Source organism: Microcebus murinus, chromosome 6 (genome assembly GCF_040939455.1).
Source record: "Microcebus murinus isolate Inina chromosome 6, M.murinus_Inina_mat1.0, whole genome shotgun sequence".
Lineage (NCBI taxonomy): Eukaryota > Metazoa > Chordata > Mammalia > Primates > Cheirogaleidae > Microcebus > Microcebus murinus.
This window is the reverse complement of record NC_134109.1, coordinates 7101243-7120676: the sequence shown is the minus strand read 5'-3', so window position 1 is coordinate 7120676 and position 19434 is coordinate 7101243.

Below are 19434 nucleotides of genomic sequence, written 5' to 3'. Positions count from 1 at the left end.
TTCATTTATAATTCAAGATCTTGGTTCAAATTTCAGGCTTAAAGTCATTCAAACTTCTGTGAAATTCTGTTTTCTAATCTGTGTAATAGGTGTGATACTGTCTTCCTCATAGAACGTTACTAAATTGAGATAATATAAATGAAAGTGTTTAGCAAAACACAAATAAAAAAGCATTATATCATATTAGAATTAAACTACACATTATTATGGCATATTATGGGAAGCGAATTATAATGGAATATTAGGGGAAGTCAATCAGTGGATGACATCAAATCAGTCTCTAAACAAGTCCACACCAAACACAGTGACTTTAGTTCTATCTGCCTGCATGTCTGAGAAATCCCAAGAGGCATGGGATCTGTAATACCCTCCCCAGCAGTTAAATAAATGCATTATTTGTAGTTAACTTAAATGTTTGTACACGTGTCCTTTATTCCATTATATGGCTCCATTTCCTTTATCTTTAGACCTAGCCTGAGTTTTAAAAAGCATTTCAGATATTTTTGAGAAAAAACGTTGGGACTAGGTAAGGCCAATTTGCAGCCACTATCAGAATTTCTTTCTTTCTTTTTTTTTTTTTTAAGAGACAGGGTCTCTCTCTGTCACCCAGGCTGGAGTGCAATGGCATGACCATAGCTCACTGCAACCTCAAACTCCTAGGCTCAAGTGAACCTCCTGCTTCAGCCTCCCAAGTAGCTGGGACTGCAGGCATGCGCCACACTACCAGGCAACTGCCATTAGAATTTGAGAGCCCAGCCTGGGCAGCCCAGAGACGTACCTCCCATTATAGAATAAGGATAAACAAAATTAGCTTTGCCTTTTTCTTCCATTGTGATAGTTTGTGGGGTGTTTTTTTTTTGTTGTTAGAATATTGATTTTGTTTAGTAAGTATGATACATTGTAATTGTAAAACTACTCCAGAAATATTTGAAAGAGCCAGAAAGAGCCAAAAAAAGATAAAGACCAAACTATTCAAAATTCTACCACTAAAACAACGGTCATCGGTATTTGGTAAACATCATTCTAGACATTATGCTATACATACAAATGGATAAAATAATAGCAATGAAAAAATGAGAGAAAGGGACAAAAATAGGAACATATGCACAGTCTTATTAATTTTGAGTACTAAATTCTATTTTGCTTGAGTTTAATGGAATAAAAAGGAAACCACAGTAAAATTGGAAGACTTATTTCAGATCCATTTTCTTCAGTATGCAGGATATGATTTCCTTCCTAAAATACTCCTCTAAATTAAGAAAAGAGATTATAACACACATTGAGTTTGAGTTCTCTTTAAATTACATTTCAGTTTTAGACTATTAATTCCCTGCTATGAAGAAAGAAGCAGCCATATACTTCTCCTCCCCTACCTCTAAATTCTTTCTTAGCTGTGTTACTACTGGCGAGCTTTATAACATTTCAGTCGGTGAACAAAATTTCATTTTCATCAGTTTTAATGACCACTATGTTCACCATCTCACCATGGTGTCATCATTCCTGCATCATTTATTTTAGCTCCTCGTATTTGTATTGTCTAGATATAAAAGACAAAATTAGCTGGGCAGTTCAGTTTGGGAGAGTGTTTATTTTCCCTGAGAAGCTCATAGGTTTTGTAATCTGCAGCCCTTAGTTTGATAAAGTTTTCTTTAGTTATATCACTTAACATTTTTCTGTGTCCTTTGTTCAGGTCTCTTCCTAAAGTACATCAGTTACACATTCGTCTTGTTTCTCTTTCCTGCCTATCTACTATAAAGACATATCATTTTTATAATCATTTTAAATTGTTATCCATTGAAAACGGGGAGTGGTGTTTTTGGCTGACACAGTAACTGGAGGGGCTGGGAGTTGAGGACCCTAAATGTCTTTCTATACTCTGGAGTCTTACTCCATGTGACTGTCCTGCTCAGATGCCGGTAGAACCTTCTAGAGTCAGCCCGGCCATTGTGTCCTTAGTAAGGTTTTCTATCATGTGGGTTCCAATTTTCGATTCTCATGAGGCTTTCATTTATGTAACACTTTTCTTCGTCACATCAGTTTTTTTTTTCTTGAGTTCCGTCAGCTCCCTTTTCGTCTCCTTCTGTTGTTTTATAATTTCTTAAAAGGAGCATGCCTACTTTCTACAATATTTTCAATGCTATGGAGAAGTATTTGTTTAAACTTTTCCACTATTTCCTTGGGCAGTTTATGCTATAAATTCCCTTTATCTGTCTTTTGATAAGGAATTTGTTTCCTCTGTGTTTATAATTATTTTATTTTTATAGTGTAGTGTAGGTCACAGGCTGGTTCCTGCATGTAACCTTTCATTCTGAGTGGAGCTGGCCACAGGCTGACTGGAGACAGAGTGAGAAAGGTAACGAATTGATTGGGACATCATAACTGGGACACGGCCTGTTGTCTGGAACCCCTCATTGATTTCTTTTACCCTGAGGCACCACTTTCCTGTTTGGCCTTGAAGGGGAGCTTTTCCTTTTCCATGGGAGGTGTCTACTTTGACTGGGCATTGGCTGCCTCTCTCTCCTCCTCCTCCAAATCACATTATGCCCAGTGCTTTCCCCAAGCCAGGATGCTTGGTCCTGGGGACCAGAAATGGCATGCCAAGTCCAATTCTCCTATACCTCCACCATCTCGTCCCTGCATGATGTCAAACTGGCCCTCCCCAAGGACATTGCCTACCCATACCTTAGACGATGTTGTCAAAATCAGTGGCTCATTGGCTATGCCCTGTAACCCTAACCCTGGGTCACTCACTCATAGGGAGAGCTGCGTGCTGCTCAAAGTCCAAAGAGCTGGGTGCCAGCTCTGAGTGCCCTCCTGCTGATTTGCATTTCACAGGTTTCAGAAGACTTGCACTGTGTTCTCTGGTTCCAGATTGTGGGTTCTCCTCGATTCGATGAAAGTGAAAAGTTTTTTCATTTTCATTATTTGTTGGCCGATATACATTTCAGGGAACAGAAGTAGAGAAAAATGTCCTAAACCAACTTTGCTCCACCAGAAGCCTAGCTCAAGTCTTATCTAAGAAAAGGGTTTCCAATTTCAAAGGGTCTTCAGCCCATCTCGAGTTCGTTTTCCCAGTTGTATGACCTCAATCCTCAGTTTCTTAACTCCGTGTCACAGTGTGCTCATCTGTACAATGGGAATAATAACCATCTCAATCGTCACAGAGTCGTGGTGAGGACCAAATGCATGAATCTATGGAGAGACCCCAACAAGGCCCGTGACACGTGGCAAGCGCTCAGTAAACCCCTCCCGTGGTGATGTCTTACACAGCGCCAGGACAAGGATGCCTTGTGTTACAGACGAGAAAACTGAGGCACAGGTTCGACAACTTTCCCAAGCTCTCGCAGTAAATAAGTGGCAAAACTTGGCTTCAAAACACAAACCTCAGCTCGAGCATGCGCCCGAATTTGGAGAGGCAATATGTAGAGCACACCCACCCCCCAAAAAAACACTTCCGGATTCACTAGAGCTTTGAATCAAGGGGTCCCCATTTTATGGACGGAGGAAACCAAAATCAGAGTTGCCTAAAGCCTGTGTGAGCCTGGACAACTCATTTCCTTCTCTGGGTCTCAAAGGCCTCATATGGAAAATGAGACAATAACTGCATCATCAACATTAGGTGAACAAAAAACCCTATCAAACAGAATCGACTCCATGACCTCAGTTTTTTTTTTTTTTAATTTATTTCTCAATATGTGTCTCTGTAGGGTCATCTCTCCTCCTATCTGTCTAAACATAGGAAGAATATAAACAAAACATACTCGTGTGTATTTTTCTGGGTGGCAAGGATACAGGTGATTTTAATTTCCTTTATGCATTTCTAAATTTCCAAACTTCGCCGTAAAGAAAAGAACATGTGTTATTTATATTGCGAAGGAAAAACACAAGCCTTACAAAAATACTGCTCTTGTAAGTGCTGTTGTAGGATGACCGCGACAAGGCCGGCGGGGACGGTGCCAGGCTCCTGCCACCCGGCACACCTGGGCTCACGAACCTCTCCGGGGCCGTGACCCCCGGCTCCCGTCTTGCCACCTCCGAGCTCCATCCACTTCCTCGTCTGTCCCTTGGGGATGGCACCGGCTCTCGGGGTTGGCACGAGGGTCTAACAGGATGACCTATTCACAAGCCGGGCACACAGTAGTTACTCCCCGAATCTCAGATCCTTCGCCTTTGCCGAAAATTCCAGCTGGACCTCTGCAAGCCTCTGCGTGCAGGCCAAAACTGCAGCCAAGGAGAACTCCTGAACAATACTGTTTATTTATACAGCGGGAATGTTGAAATCATTACGCTTTGACTGGCAGGAACTATTTATAGGCCTTGTTCCCAGTGAGCTGCTGGGATCAGGGCTCTCCCCAACAAATTTACCAACTCCCCGGCTTGGCCATAAAACTCCACGGATATCTGAGTGGGCCTCTGCTTCCCAACCACATGAAAGCAGAATTCCTTCCCTGTTCTATTAAGCTAAAATCACTCCCTGCAGTAAACAAGGCACGAGAGGGAAGAGGCCCGAGAAAACCCTGCAAAAATGATGGGTGGAGCTTGGCAGCAGGAGGGAGCCCTAATGCGCCTCTGCATGGCACTGCACCCTCCGTCCGAAGGGCAGGGACTGCGGATCGCACCCCCAGGCCCGGAGCTGGAGCAGGCAGAGCCACCACTCCCAAATCCTGATGGGCGCAGATTCCGGGCAAAGTGCTGCAGCGAACATCATGGGTGTGGATGGATGAGCTTTGGACGGACCTAGATTGGAGAAAGGCACGCCAGGTAAGGGGACTCAGCACAGGCAAAGACAGGGAGGCTGGGGCGGCTGGATGGAGCTGGGGAGAAGGAAGAGCAGGTGAACACGGCATCCACCAAGAGCACTGTGCAGAGGAGGTGCTCAGTAGCTGTGGGCGGGCTGGACACTGATATCCTTCCGGCAAAATGACAATAAAAGGGGGAGGTCTCCAGAGGAGAGGAGGTTGAAGCTTTATTTTTCTCCTCCAACCTTAGCCCCCTCTCAGCGTTTGGAGCTGCACAAAGCTGACCTGGGTCCAGCCCTGGGAGGATCTGAGCCCCCACCCCTACCCCCGGCCTCCCGGCCAATGGAAAACATTTCCAGAGGGCCCAGGAGAGCCCATTTGGAGCGTGTGATCTGCAGATACCTTGTGCCAAGTTTTCAAAGTCAGGGCATTGACTAAAACCCAGACTGTTCCTCTGAATCTTTTCTTTTTTTCTTTCTTTTTTTTTTTTTAACTTTCCTTTAAGTTCAACATGCATTTGAATTCAAGGGAAACGCGGACCACATGTTTTTAATCCATCGACACTTAAATCATCAAAATGTTGTAGGCCGATGGCTTGGAGGCCAACAGGAATGCCAGAGTCTTTTAAAGACTTTCTTCTATTTCTCCATCAATCAGGAAGTACCCCTTTTTCCAAGAGGAAACCAAATTTTGACTCCAAAGGGGCTGCTGTGTTCAGTTCCAAACTCAGACCCTCGAAGGCCAAGTAGAGCTTGGCAAAAGCCGCCGCTGCAGTCACCGCGGAGAAAGGATTTGCCGTCCAAGCAGCTCCAAGCTCCTCCGCCCTGGTCCTCAGCAGGAGGAGGAGGAGGAGCAGGAGGAAGCGGGCGGAGGAGGGGGAGGAGCCGCGCGCTTGAGCAGGAGGGACAAGCTGGAGGTGGTGATTCGCACCTGGAACCGCAGACAAATGGGGAGGAAAGTGTTGGTCCTGGTTTCGCTCGGGTGACCCGCCAGGCGTGGGACAGAAAGTGCCGCGAGATGCTCAGCCTCTGCTTCGTCTTTGGGAGAATGGAAACCAACATCCCTCCCACGGACTGTGGGAAAGAGGAAATACTCAGTAAGAGGGAAATAAAATGAAACAAAGTACATGTGCATGCACGTCAGGAAACACCCCTAGCCAGGCATGCACCTCTCTGGACAGACCTATTGGATTTTGCCAAAGTCTTGCCCCTGCTGATGACTGCACCTCCGTTCCGGAGACCTGCCATCTGCTCCCCGGCTCGCCAGTGGGAACAACATCGGCGGGGATTCTGAAGCTCAGACAACCAAAGGGCGATTTAATAAAAATTGCAAGCTGCCCGCGGAGCAAGGAAGACACAGTTCATGGAGTTGCTGTGTCGTGAACATAACTACGTTTTGCAGATTCTGAGATCCAGCACTAGGGCCTCCTTGCTAAGAAATGGCAACAGTATCAGCAGCAATAACTAACGGTGGTCCATCCCCACCCACGTGAGATTTGCTTGGGGGACCCCTTCACGTCCTCAAAGCAGAGCAAGGTGCTGACTTGTGGCGTAGACACATCCACCCCCTACCTTCCCTGGTTTGAGAGAGGTGGATCCCAGCTCGGGGTCCAGCCCGTGCAGGCACGACAGGGAGAAGTGCGTTGCTGGCAGTACAGTTGAGGTCTGGCTGCACAGCACTCCCGTGCCCGCCACCCCCAGTCAGCGCCGCCTCACCCCCACAGCTGTGAGAGTCTAGGGGAGAATACTCCCCGGTAAGCAAACTGCAGGCTGACAAAATGAACAGCAGCATAACATTATCCTGGAGTGAGACTGTTTAGGTTTGATTTCTGGTTTCTTGTCACCTCTGAGCTGTGTGACCTTCATCAGGTTACTTCATATCTCTGAGCTTCAAAACCCTCAATGGTAAAATCTGGATAATAATGGTTTCCACTTCACAAGTAGTGCATGCAAAACACCGAGAATAAGGCCCAGCACGTAGCACCCCTCCCATGCTTTTGCTATCATCACCATGCTTATCATTGGCCCAAATAGTTACAAAATCTGTGGAAATAAAAAAGGACACGGCACAGAGTTGGTGGTGCTCCACAAACACCGGTTGTCTTTCTCCCTCCCTTCCGGGCGCCTCCTGCCCGTCAGCAGAGACTGGGCCAACAGCAAACTCTGCGGGGCCAGGGAAGCCTGAGATCATGGAATCTGAGTGTTGGCGGGGCAGGGGCCAGGGAGGGCGTGAGGTCAGATGCTCCTGTCCAAATACTGCCTTTGGGATACTTTGCCTCTTTTCTCTTTTTAATTCACCATCAACAGTTCAGTTTCCAATGCTCTGAAACCTCCTGGGAAGATTTCCCCACTGATGTCAGCCACCCGTCTCCCCAGGGCCGGAGATGTGGAGGGAAAGCCCCCTTGGCGGTCTGGACCACCCACCATGGCGCCCTCGACCAGGCGGCCCTCCCTGTGTGCTAACTGGGGCTTGGGGAGGAGGCCGGGGGACGGTGTGCCAGGTGGGAGAGGAGGAAAGGGGAGGAGATGAGGAGGTAAGGGGCTTGGGCCAGGACGGAACTCCAAATCTTAATCTTTTAGCTCTGCTGGCCTGTCCAGAGGTGAATCATCACTGTTTGGTTAAAAGATGTTTTGAGATCCAGGAAGAAAGGTTAAGTAAGAGCAGTGGGTCTCACGGCCAGAGGAAAGGGGGTGCAGCCTTGTGTCCTGAATGCCCCTGAGCCTCTGAGTCAGCCCTAGATCTCTCTAACGAGCTGAAAACGTGCCTGCGCTCCAAATCGCAGTGGGAAAAAAGGTGTCGCAACGGCTCTTGTGTCAGGGAGCACTCCGTCAGCCTGGCAGTTGGGAACGGCTCTGACCAGGAACAAGAAGATGGGAAAGCAATTGCCGTGGATCTCGTCTTTCCTGTTGCGTGGTCGGAATGGATGCAAGTGCCAACTGGCCGGCTAATTTGTGTAAATGAACCGGAGAGGAACAGGCGGCCTCCTCCCCGCCCCGCTCCCGGGCCTCTCCCGCCAGGGCAGCGCTCGGCGTGGGGAGACGGAGCTGAGCAAGGGGTAACCTGGCTGCCCGGGTGTCGCAGAAGCTGCAGCTGCAAGGCCAGCCGAGCCCCGAGTTCAGCCAATGGCATGAAAGTGCCCATGGTCACGAGAGGAGCCAGGGAGGGGGTGCCTAGCGCCAGGCGTTCTTGCAGACCGCCCCGCGCTTTCCCAGCCTCTGTGTGTTCGCTGCCCGGGGTGCGAGGACAGGAACCTGCCTCTGGAGCCGGGTGCCCCCACCGTGAGGGACAGCGAGCGTGTAACCCAGCGCCAGGCCCAGAGCAGGCCCAGAAACACACAGGTGCGCACGCTGAATCTCAGCTGCTCCCTCCCCGGCGTCCCGGAGCTCTGTTTCCCACAGGGCTTTGGAGAAGACAGGGAAGGGGAGACCAGAGAAAGGAGAGAGAGAGAGAGAAGAAAGGAAAGGAAAGGAAGAGAAAAGGAAAAAGAAGAGGGGAAAAGGCTTGTGTGGTGAGACAAGTGGGGCAGCCAGGTTTGGGGGCACAATTCATTCCCCTTTCGACAGCAGGTCCCCTCGTGCCAGCACGTGCTAGCCGGCCTCCTCGTCTCCAAAAGGAAGCAGCGTCCGCACTGCTCGTGCATCCCGCGCTTCTCGGCCCTTCCCCACGCACCCAGGGGCACCGTCACCGGCCCCAGGGCCCCCCAGAGCCTCTGCCCACACCACAGGGGAAACCCGGCCACGGGGGCTGGGACCGGGCTGCAGTCTCGACTGGGACCCCGAGATGGGTCATCGTGAACAAGATGCCTTCATTCCCTCTATGCCTCAGTTTACTCGCCGACAAAACGGAACCACAAAACCCCAAGGGTCCCTGGAGACAAAGAGGCTGGTGGCTGTGTGGCTCTCACCATCTCGAGGGGGACTCACCTGGCTCATCCCCTCCTGGGCCGGCCCCCGTGGCCGGAGGGCAGCGGAAAGTGCTGCTCAGGGTACGCGGTGCACAGACAGGAGCCAGCTCAACGGAACCCTCACCTCACTCTTTCCAGAAAGACCGTGCAGGTCTGGACCTGGGAAACCAAAACCTGGTCTCTCACCTTGGCTGGGAAAAGTCACTTTGCCCTTTTACATCTGAGCTCCCTCATCTGTCAAATGGGTCTTAATATAAGTCCTACCTCCCACCACGGAGAGGGGCAAGAGCGCAGGCCAGGAGAACTCGGCTTCTCAGAGAGCCAGGGCGGCCGGGAGGGAAATGGACATTTTCTGAGGGGTCTGGACGGGGAGCTCTCCGGACGTTTATGTCACACGCTGGGATGCGTTTGTTCACGGTGTTCTGGCGCTCCGAGGCCAGGGAGACAACCCGAGAACAGATATGACCGTGCGTGAACTGTGAGTTGGGAAGATGGTCTCACAAACACGACCGGACCATCAGCCAGTCGATCCACCAATCGAGACGCAAGGCCAGCATTCACGACAAGGTCCTGTCTCCCGACCCAGAGAATCCTCCCTGTTTTATAAGTTGGCGTGTCCTCAGAGCCCGTCAGGTGGACCCAGGAGCGAGTTCCACCTGAGCAGCCCTGCTACTGGCAAGATCTGCCTTCGTGGCACCACTTAGCTCCTGGGACGGCCACCATGCGCCCTGCAGGGAATCTGAGTGACGCTTCCAGACACTGAAGGGGGAAAAGGAGGGTTCAAGGTCAAAAACTGCTGAAGCTACAGCCTCAGTTTCCTCACCTTCCGGAAGGAGAAGCTCAAACCCGCCTCTCGGGGCTGTGTCCAGGCGGACACAGACAGGTGCCAGGCCGGCCGCCGGGGCAGCCCCCGCCACCGCGATGGGGGCTGAAGGCAGACGGCCACACCCCCATCCCCGCCCCGGCGGGGAAGCCGGGAGCCCGGTCAGGGTAGGTGGACGCCTCGGCAGGGCTTGGCGAACAGCTCAGGCGTTTCCAGAAAAAGGGGAGCCCAGCTCGAGGCCACGGAAAGCTCGGGCCGCCGCGGTGAGTCAGCGCCGAGTCACGGGCTGCGAGCACGCCCCTGCCAATTACAGCTCTCTGCAGCCGTAATTAATACGGGACTGCTGAAAACCGTGTTTTTCACTCAACAGAGGAGGGTATTTCAGGTAATTAGGCATAACCTCATGTATCGGCAATTCGCCCTTTCACGTGAGCTCTGGCCTCCGCGTCCGGGCCCTACCTGCAAAAAAAACTTACACCGACGTTAACCAACAAGATGTGTTTGATTTCACAGGATTATCCTTCCCCTGTAAGTATTTTGAGTGCAAAATGCTAAATACACAAACGCCCTTAATTGGTTTGTTCTAATCCGCCGACTGGAGGCTCTGGAAGAGAAGCTCACCGCGCAGCCGCCGTGCGTGTGCCCAGGGCTCTGCCCCGAGCTCGTCTTGCAGCGAGCGTTCTGCGGGCTGCAAAGAAGTGGGGAAGTTTGCGTCTGGGTCTATCATTTGTTCATGCATTTCTTCACATCGCAGCTACTGGGAGCCCGCCGTACACCAGGCTCTGGCTAGATGAGGAGCTGAGGCCTGAACTTAGAGAAATTTGAACTTGGGCTGGGAGGGCAGAGACCCGGTCTGATCACTTCCTTTGCAGAGGGGAGCTCGAAGGCCCAGGTTTGCCCAAGTCCACCCAGCAGGTTGGTCCAGGAGCAAGGAACAGAAGCCAGGTCCATGCCTCCCAGCCTGCTCAGAGGCCATGGAAGACCTGGCTGTGCCTCCTCCAATTATGGGGGCCAAGGACACCCCTCTGGTTTCCCTGGGGCACACCTCTGTGTCCCCCCACAGGCCAGGGCTGCTCGTACCCGGTGGCTACTTGCACAGCCAGGTCTTCCCCCACCGGCCCCTGACTACTGCGGGACACTCCTGGGAGAGGTCCCCCAGGTTCCCATGACTAAGGCGGCTCCCAGGACAGCTGTATTTTTCACGCTGTGCCGATGTCGCAACGCCCAGCCCGATGAAGCAAGAGGGACGTTTGGTGTCTGCCCAACGTTTCCAAAGAGGCTCGGGGAAAATTGCCAAAAGCCAGAATTCCTCGGAGCTGACTCCCAGCACCCCAGTCCCCCAGCCCTCTCTCTCTTCAGCGTCGAAACCCCTTTCCCTTAACTCTAACAACCTCCGCAGAGGAGCGGAAACGGAAACAGCAGTTTGTGCCAGGCAGGATGCCGGGCCCCAGCGCCAGCATCTTGGGGTGCAGGCGGGGGTCATTGTCAGCCCCATTTTATGCCCGAGGAAACCGAGGCTCAGAGACATTAAAGGGCTTTGCCCATGGTCACCCCAGGAGTGACTGACTGGCAGCTCTGGGCTAGAACCACAGTAATAATGTCAGCTAGCTTTGAGCAGTGACTTGGGCCAGGACACGTTTGCGTCCTCGGTAGGTATTACTCATCTAATCCCCACCGCAAGCCGAGGTAGGGAGCATCATTATTACCATTTTATGCGCAGTAAACGGAGACGCAACCAGGTGAAACACCTGCCCCAGGCCAGGCCATGCAGAGGGGAGGGCAGAGCTCAACCCCCCCAGCTCTCTGGCTCTACAGCAAAGCACGGCCCACCCGCTTGCTCGCTGGGCAGCACCAGCACTCTCCTCACGGGGGCTTGGGCGCTCCCCAGCCCGCCTGCTCCTGCCAGCGCACCTCTCCTCTCTGAGCGGCAGCTCTCAGTCTGCGAAACGGGACCCTGACGCCTCCCTCCCTCAGCCTCCTCGGACACCCACCCGGGTGTCACAGCCTCACCAGCAGTGGACACGTGGGAGAATCGCCCCAGAGAGAGATGGGAGTTCGAGATCGAGAGTGGGGAGCCACCCTGAGCCTGGAGCGGGGACCGGTCATCAGGGAGCCCTGATGACAAGGACCTCGTCAGGGCTCCAGGAATCTCTGCTCCCTTCCCTTTTCTTCTCCACCTCCAAGTCCACGTCTCACTTGAGTCACACCTGTCCTGGCAGCCCAGATTAAGCACGTCCACCCCGAAGACGCGATAAAGAGCAGTTATTCAATGAAAGGAAAACACCCAGGTATAAGCCGAAAGCCAGAGGGGCCAGCCCAGGCCGGGTCCCAGGGCTGCTGGGTGCCTTGGAGCAAGCCGCTTCCCTGAGTAGGGCCATTGTTCTCGCCCCCAGCACTGGCCACCGGATGAGAATAACCACTCGCGTACCTTCCAATAATGCCGTGTTATGGTCTAAAAGTCCAAAGTTGTCTTTAAGTCACTTGTTTCCTAATCCAAGGAAGTATCCATGTGTTCATTCCTGCTCCTCAAAAAAAACCAGCAGAAAGTCTTTTGCTGAGCATCTAGGTTGCACCCTACACATGAAAAATGCTCAGTATTAGTTGAGTGAAGGAATGCATCCATTCATTTCACTGCTTCATGCATTTCCTCCCCGATAAGTGCATTTATGAGTGAATGGGTGTCCTATGCCCAGAGCCTGGTGCTCTAACAGAGGTGGACACTCGCTCAGCCACACGGACCCGGCGCGGAGCTCCCGCAGCAGAGGGGCGCCGCCTCTGGAATGAACCGGCCTCGTACCCCTGGGGCAAGTCTCCGGCGTCTCTGCACGGTGGCTCTCCTTCTTTATGAAATGTGGCCATCGCTGCCCCTGTGCACCAGGGCGTTGTGCGGACTCAGTGAGGCGCCTTCCTGTCCACGAGAGAGCCTGGCTGCACGCAATACACAGCATCGACCCACGTTCCTATTTATTTTATCACAAATCGCTATAATTTAGGGCTGAGAGCAGTGAGCGCTGTTGAGAGGGTTAGTGTTGTCCGTGGGGCTTCACTGGGAACAAAAACCCAACTGTTCATGCAGGAGGAGATGGCATTTGAGCAGAGAGCTGGCTTTGCATGGGACTCGCAGGTGGAGGTGTGCGGGGGCAGGTGCTGGGGTGGAGGAGGGCAGGGAGGACGGCAGGAGGGAGGAAGTGCCTTCCTCACGTGCACTCAGTACGTCTGTCATGTGCTCCAGCGTTTGGTGACAGTGGGCTGAGGGCCTCTGAGCTGCAGCTTCCGTGTTGAGCGGTCAAGACGTGCTCCCGCCCCACGGACTTCACGGCCAAGGGCACGTAGCCAGCTCTGGCCACCAGGAGTGTGCCCAGCCCCCCAGAGCAGGCAGCAGCGTGGAAGAGAGACAGCACAGCTGTGACTCCAAGCTAAGGAGGTGGACAGACCTCGCCGAGTTAGCGAAGGGAGCCGGGAAGGATTTGGGGCCAGGAAGGCAGCACTCGTAAAAACCCGCTTCGGAAAGATGAATTTCACAGGGGTTGCGACAGAAGATTGGACACAACAGGCGGAGACACGGGAAGAACAAAGGTGGCGTAGGGTTCCAGGTGAGACAGGGCGCAGGAGCCACAGAAAGACAGGATGAGCAGAAGAGGGTCATGGATAACAATGAACAGCGTGGGGTGTGAGGAGGTGGGGAGGGGGTCGTGGAGGCCGGGGACGGGGGTCCTGGGTAAACCGGGCCGGAGGGGAGGAGCGGGCTGGGCGGGCAGGTGCACAGGTGGGGCTAGGGCTCGCTGCCATTTGAGCTGCCGGTGGGACACCTGGGTGTCACAGCCTCACCAGCAGTGGAAACGTGGGAGAATCGCCCCAGAGAGAGATGGGAGCTGGAGATCGAGAGTGGGGAGCCTCCCTGAGCCTGGAGCGGGGACCGGTCATCAGCCCCCTGGGGCAGGAATCAGGACAGCGCAGGGTGGGCAGGGGAGCCCTGAGCCCTTTAGCCTCTAAAATGACAATTATTTGTCTTATGATTAAAATGGGGGTTGTTGGTTTGGTTTTATATACTATGTTTGAGACTCTCCAGAGACCTCATGGTCTGATTCCAAGAAAAGGGACATCTTTGGCTACCTGGTGTCAGGAATTCCCAACTCGGCAATGTAGGTGATTCTTTGCGGTGGGGGCTGCCGTGGACTGCAGGATGTTCAGCTGCATCCCTGCCTCTCCCCCCCCATGCCAGCCACGCTCCCACCCCCAGTTATGACAACCAAACCTGTCTCCAGATATCACCAATGCCTCCCAGGGGGGCAACATCGCCCAAGTTGAAAACCACTATCCCGAAATAAGGGACACTTTCACATTCAGATCCTCAACTTTCTCATTTAACACACTCATAAGATTTTTAAGAAATGTGAATAATAACAGCAAAGGCTGTGAGGTCAGACCCCAGGGCAAAGCTGCCCCATCGGTCCCTGGCCACAAATGGCCACGAAGCCTCAAGCACGTGCACAAAACCCTCCCCCACCCCGAGGGTGTCCATCTGCAGAAAGGGGGGAACTGCCCCAGGGAGAAGGGGCTCCCGCCCCGTGGCCGGTCCTGAAGCTGCAAGGCCCTTCCTCAGGCAGGGGTCTGGGCCACAGGCCGCTACCCCTTTCTGGCTGGAGTCCCCGGGCTCAGTGACTCAGCTGGTAGTGATGCTCTTCCTTACAAAAGAGGGTGGATTCCAGTGATGCAAGAGCTGGAGCCCGAATGGATGGCAGAGAGCTGATCTGAGCGATCCCCCGGCAGGGGTGGGGACTCGGGGCCTTGGGGCCACATGAGACCTTCTGGATGCTTGAGTGCAGCCTTGCGTCTGCATCCAAACTTTACAGAACCCATCCTTTTATTAAAAGGGGTGCAGCAGAGAAAGATGAAGCTTCTCTTGCCTCTTTGGTGCTTCAAAAAGAACAATCTTGAAACCAGGAGGCCGCAGGTTCCCGCCCCTCACTGACTAATGGAGAAGCTCTCACTTTCTAGAAATCTCCGCACTCACCAGTGACTACTACATCATGCCTGTTAGGGTGAGGCGGGGCCTCGGTGTTTCCCGGTCCAGTTTGTCTGGTGGGGACAGGAGCCAGGACGGTCCACGCTATTCACCCGGCGCTCCGCCCAGGCCCCAGAGGCCCCAGGTGGGCGGCAACCTGAGGCCATTGCAGCCCTTCTTGGAGAATTTCCTTGGCCAGGTCCGCATCGTCCAAGGGCAGGTATTTTTCAGGTGAGTGGGAATGGGTGTAGACAGGAAGAAGCCGGCCGGCAAGAGAGTCATAGGATTACAAATTGGGAGGCGCCTGAGAAATTGTCCATTTTGCTAAAGGCAAAACTCAGGCCCCAAGAGGGCGGAGGGCGAGGGATCCTGGCAGCGAGGAAGATCTCATGACCGTGCCCGTTTCTCAGATGAGGAAGGAGAGACCAGAGAGGCAAAGTTAGTTTCCTGAGAGAGCTCAGCCAGCCAGGGGCACACCTGAGGTCTGACTCCCAGGGTGGTGCCATCCCCTGGCTGAACAGACAGGCTTGGCTGGGGCCATCGCCCGGGGTGCGGGCAGAGTACTGGGTTAAAGCCTTTTTAGCAGAAAGTCCAGCTGTGTAATCCGGGCAATCCCACCTGGCATCTGGGCCAGCTTCCTCTGGGCAGCACACACAGGAAAGAGGCTACTGGATGGCACCGCCAGGGCGTCCGGTCAAGACGGGAGGCACATCAGAGTCATTAAAAATCATTAAGATGGTTGGCCTCTGAGGTCAGGTAAGGAGGGTAAACAAACTCTGGAGGAACCCGTTCTGCATTTTCCTGCAACTGCTGCACTGCTCCAAGCCAAGCACCCAAACAGCCAGACTCCCAAGGACCTGCCTCGGGGCTCCAGGGTCTCACTTAAGACGGGGATCCACGGGCAGCTCTCCATGCCGCCACGACTCCAGGCAACAGCTTTGCAAGGGCGTCGAGGACGTGGCTCCTTTTCAGTGGTCTTTTACAAATGGACAGGACAAAAGGCCCACCCAAGAGAGGTTCTCGGGTCACCTTCCCTCGAAAAGTCCCCAAGCCTGTCTTTGGGAGCCGATACACACAGATGCGGATGGAGAGATGGACTTCTACACGGGACAGACCACTCCCGCTTGTATCCCTTCATCCGTCACCATCGAGAGACCGCCAGCCACCAGGGCAGGGACCACGTCCCAGCAATCACGGCTGCTCCCATCTGCTCCCTGCACCAGGCATTTTACATGCATTATCTTTAATCCTCATAAACAGCCCTGCAAGGGAAATATTATTATCCTGATTATACAAATGAGAAAAGCGAGGGCTGCAGAGTTGAAATGACTCGCCGGAGGTCATGCTTGGTAAATTGCAGGGACCTATTGGACCTGAGCTTCCCCTTCCCCACAGGTCTAGGCCTCCTTCTCTTTCTGAATAATTGGGAGCGGCCGGACCTCACACGTAGGTGTTGACTGCTGCTTTGGAGAATAAATGAATGAGTGAGTAAATGGGTAGAATGAATTTGGAAACTTAAATTGCTTTATCTGAGTTTTCAAAGATGAGTCCATCGCGAGGCTATGGAGAAGAAAACAGACTGTTGATTAAATAGTCTCTTGGATTTTTGAACTCAGTGAAAACAATCTCTAAATGATACCGTGGCTTTTGACCCATTCTTAGCACAACAAAAATATCTTAATTAAAGTTTATTCCCAAGCCAACTCTTCCTTCTTAAGAGACAGAGAAAGGATGTTCACTGAGCAGCTACTACATGTACACACACCCTTCTGTGCAGATCAGTAATGCTGCAAAAGAGGGCGGAGGAGGAGACTGAGGTTCACAGTGGTTTGTGTGACTTGCCTGAGGGCATACAGCTTGGTGAACCCAGGAAGGTCAAAGGCCAAGACTGTGTGTGTCCACACGTGACCTACTCACACTGCCCTGAACACCCTTCAGCCCCCAACCAAGCTTTCACTCTTGAACTTGGCGATCTGCAAGGGACCTTTTCCCCAGCACCACCCTTGTGCGGTGGGACTTCTCAATATGCCTGTGCTTGGAACCCCAGAGCAGAGACACCCAAAACAAATCGATAAAGAACCCAAAAGTCTAGAAAGAAATTGCTCTGTTTTCAGCATTCATCAAGTTTGGGGTCATTTCAAAAAACTGAAATCCAGTTGTACCTTGCGGTTTTCAGTATTGACTTTATTTCTAACTGCAGGTGGAGCGTGGGGAAGAGAACCCAACTTTCTCAGTATGAAGGGCCACAGCACCCACCCTTGCCTCTCTGGACAAATGGGCCTTTGCCCACACAGAGGTTTCCAGTGCAGGAAGGGAGTTTGCATCCGCCGGTTCCTCCGGGGGCTCCACCCAGGGCTGCAGCCCACTCGCCTCTCGGAAGAGCCTGTCTCTCCGGGCTCTGTGCACACACGTGCAACAGCCCCCCCCCCCAATCCGAGCAGCCCCACCCCCTCCCACACCCCCACTCCTGCCCCGGGACCTGCGAAGGCAGGCAGGGGAGGCCGGGCGTCCCGGCCCCAAGGCCAGCCTGAAGCCGCCAGGGGAGTCCTTGGCGAGCGGCCACCCCAGCGGCGGCTGGAACCTGGCTACTCCTGCGCGTGCAGTCGGAGCTGCCGAGAGCAGATTCCGGCTCTGAACTGGGCAGACAATCCCCTTGTGTTTTCCCACCTTCCCACCCCAGCTGCCAGGAGCCCGCCCAGCCTGGGAGATGCTGAATAGGCCATTTGTTGTGAGATCAAAGGGCCACCTGCGGGAAGCGCCCGCCGCCTGGAGCAGGCCCAGGCCACGTCCTGCCCGGCGCCCGCAGCCCCACCTCCTGCCAGAGCCTGGGCTTCTCAAACAGCCCACCTTGGCTGGGGCATCGCTCCACCCGCACCTCCCACTCACGTCTCCCTTTCGAACAACTCCCAACCGCCCTCCTCAGGTGCCACCTCCCACAGGCCTCCGCCTTTCCGCGTTTGCCGTCCCCTCTACTTGGCATGCCCTTCCTTGCCTGCTGCCCCAGACCCTCATCTTGTCCTCACCCTCATCCCAAGCATCAGTTGGCTCCCCCGGGGCCATGCAGGGCTCCCAGAGCACGGGCGGGCTCCATGGCACTGCCGGTGCCCCGCCCGGGCCGGGCCGGGAGCCCCCGGGACCAGACTGGCCCAGAGCCCGGGCACCGTCCTGGCCTTGGCTGGCGCCCAGTGCTGGTGGACTGAGCAGGAGGCAGAGAGCACGTCCCCCGCCTCTAGGGGGGGTAAAGAGCGGGTGAATGGGCGCTTCGCGGAACATATCTGGAAGTGAACTCAGGCGGGAAACGCCACTGCCCCCGCCTCTGGCCGCTGCTGCTTTGCCCCTCCCGTCAGCCCACGCCAAACCAGCATCCTCTCTTCCAAATGCCAGTCTGGGCATGTCACACACCTTGACCTCAAACAGGCCAGTGTCCCCCCACCCCCAGTGCTCTTGGGGTGGGGACCGAAACCTTACCCAGCCTTGAGCCAGCCAGACGCCCAGCATTCGGGGTCCAGGCACCTGCTTGTGCTACCTTTCTGTTTTTCCCTCTTTCTCACGCCGTCCCTGAGTCTGCCTGTGACGTCCTTGAGCCAGGGGCCCCGGCAGTCACTGAACATGCCTGGCCTTTCCCTGTCAGAACGACCAAAAGCTTGGCAGAGGGAGTGCAGGCAGGTGGCAGGTGGGCTCCATGTGGCCTGCGGTGACTGCTACAGGGGACGATCCCTCTCTGCACCGCCCCCCGCCCACCTTGCACCCCTTGGCCCACACCCCCACTCCAGCCGCTATGGTGCTCTTTCAGGCCCTCCTGCCACAGGGTCTTTGCACATGCTGCTCTCTCCTCTGGGGATGCTGCTGCCCAGCGTGGCCTTCTGACCTTCAAAAATCTCTGCTCGTGGCCTCCCCCACCAGGGAAGACCTCACTCCCACCAGCATCCCTCTCTCTTCCGAGCGGTGCTCTGATTAACGACAGGCTCCCTTGCTGATAGGTAAGCCCCTTGGGAGCAGGACTTCAACAGTTTGTCCACAGGGCTGGGCACATAGGAGTGTTCAGTGCACACGCGTGCGTGGTCGGCCACCCCTCCTGGTAGACTACCCCCGGAGAGTCAACTCCCGGAGATTCCAGGAGGCTCTCAAGCACTGGATCACCTCGGTACCTGTCTGCCTCTTGCGTCTGGGGCCTCCCAGGGGCAGGGAGTGTGATTCGCCCACCTGCTCCCTCAAGCCGGCCATGGGAAGAGCCCCCGCAGCTTGGATTGGGGGTGATGGCAGGAACAGCTCCCATGCCAGGATAGTCCACACCCCCTGACGTTCCGTCCTTGCCCACTGCCCCACAGCCCCCAGCGGTGGGGGCCAGCCCCGAGCCTGGGCAGACCTGGCTCTTGCTGCCTGGTGTCGTTTTCCTTTGGCCCTGCCTCGGCTCTTCCGGCTGCACCTTTCCTGGCGGTAAACCCGCAACTGTGTCAGCGGTGAGTTGTGGCCAGTGGGGCCGCGGAGGATGGGGACCCGCTCTCCTGCTGGGCAAGAAGTGCCCCTGATCCTTGACAGAGAGGGAGCGGCCTGGAGAGGGGCCGTTTCCTCCACGCCAGCTCCAGCTGGGCTCCCGGCCCTCGCCTGTGAGACGGAGAAGAATGGACCCAGGATCAAGTCATCACCACGGCCTCGGGGGCCCATCTCAGGGGCTCTGGATTTCCTCCTGGGCCCCCCGGGGGACAGCGCTCGCTGCCCTGGGCGCCCCCACGTGTCAGCTACTCCCGTTCACACCAGCCGGTTCCAGCAGGGCTGGGATCTCTTTGCCCCTGTGTCCGTTCACCCATTACCGCACCTGGCCTTGGTTCGGCGCCCTGTCCTGGCTGCGCACCAGCACTCAGAGGTCAACAGCACCTGCGGCCCAGTGGGGGTCAGATCCTCACCTTCCCCAGGCAGCGGGCCGGGAGCCCTCACAGTGGGGGCCCTGCCGCGAGGAGACAGT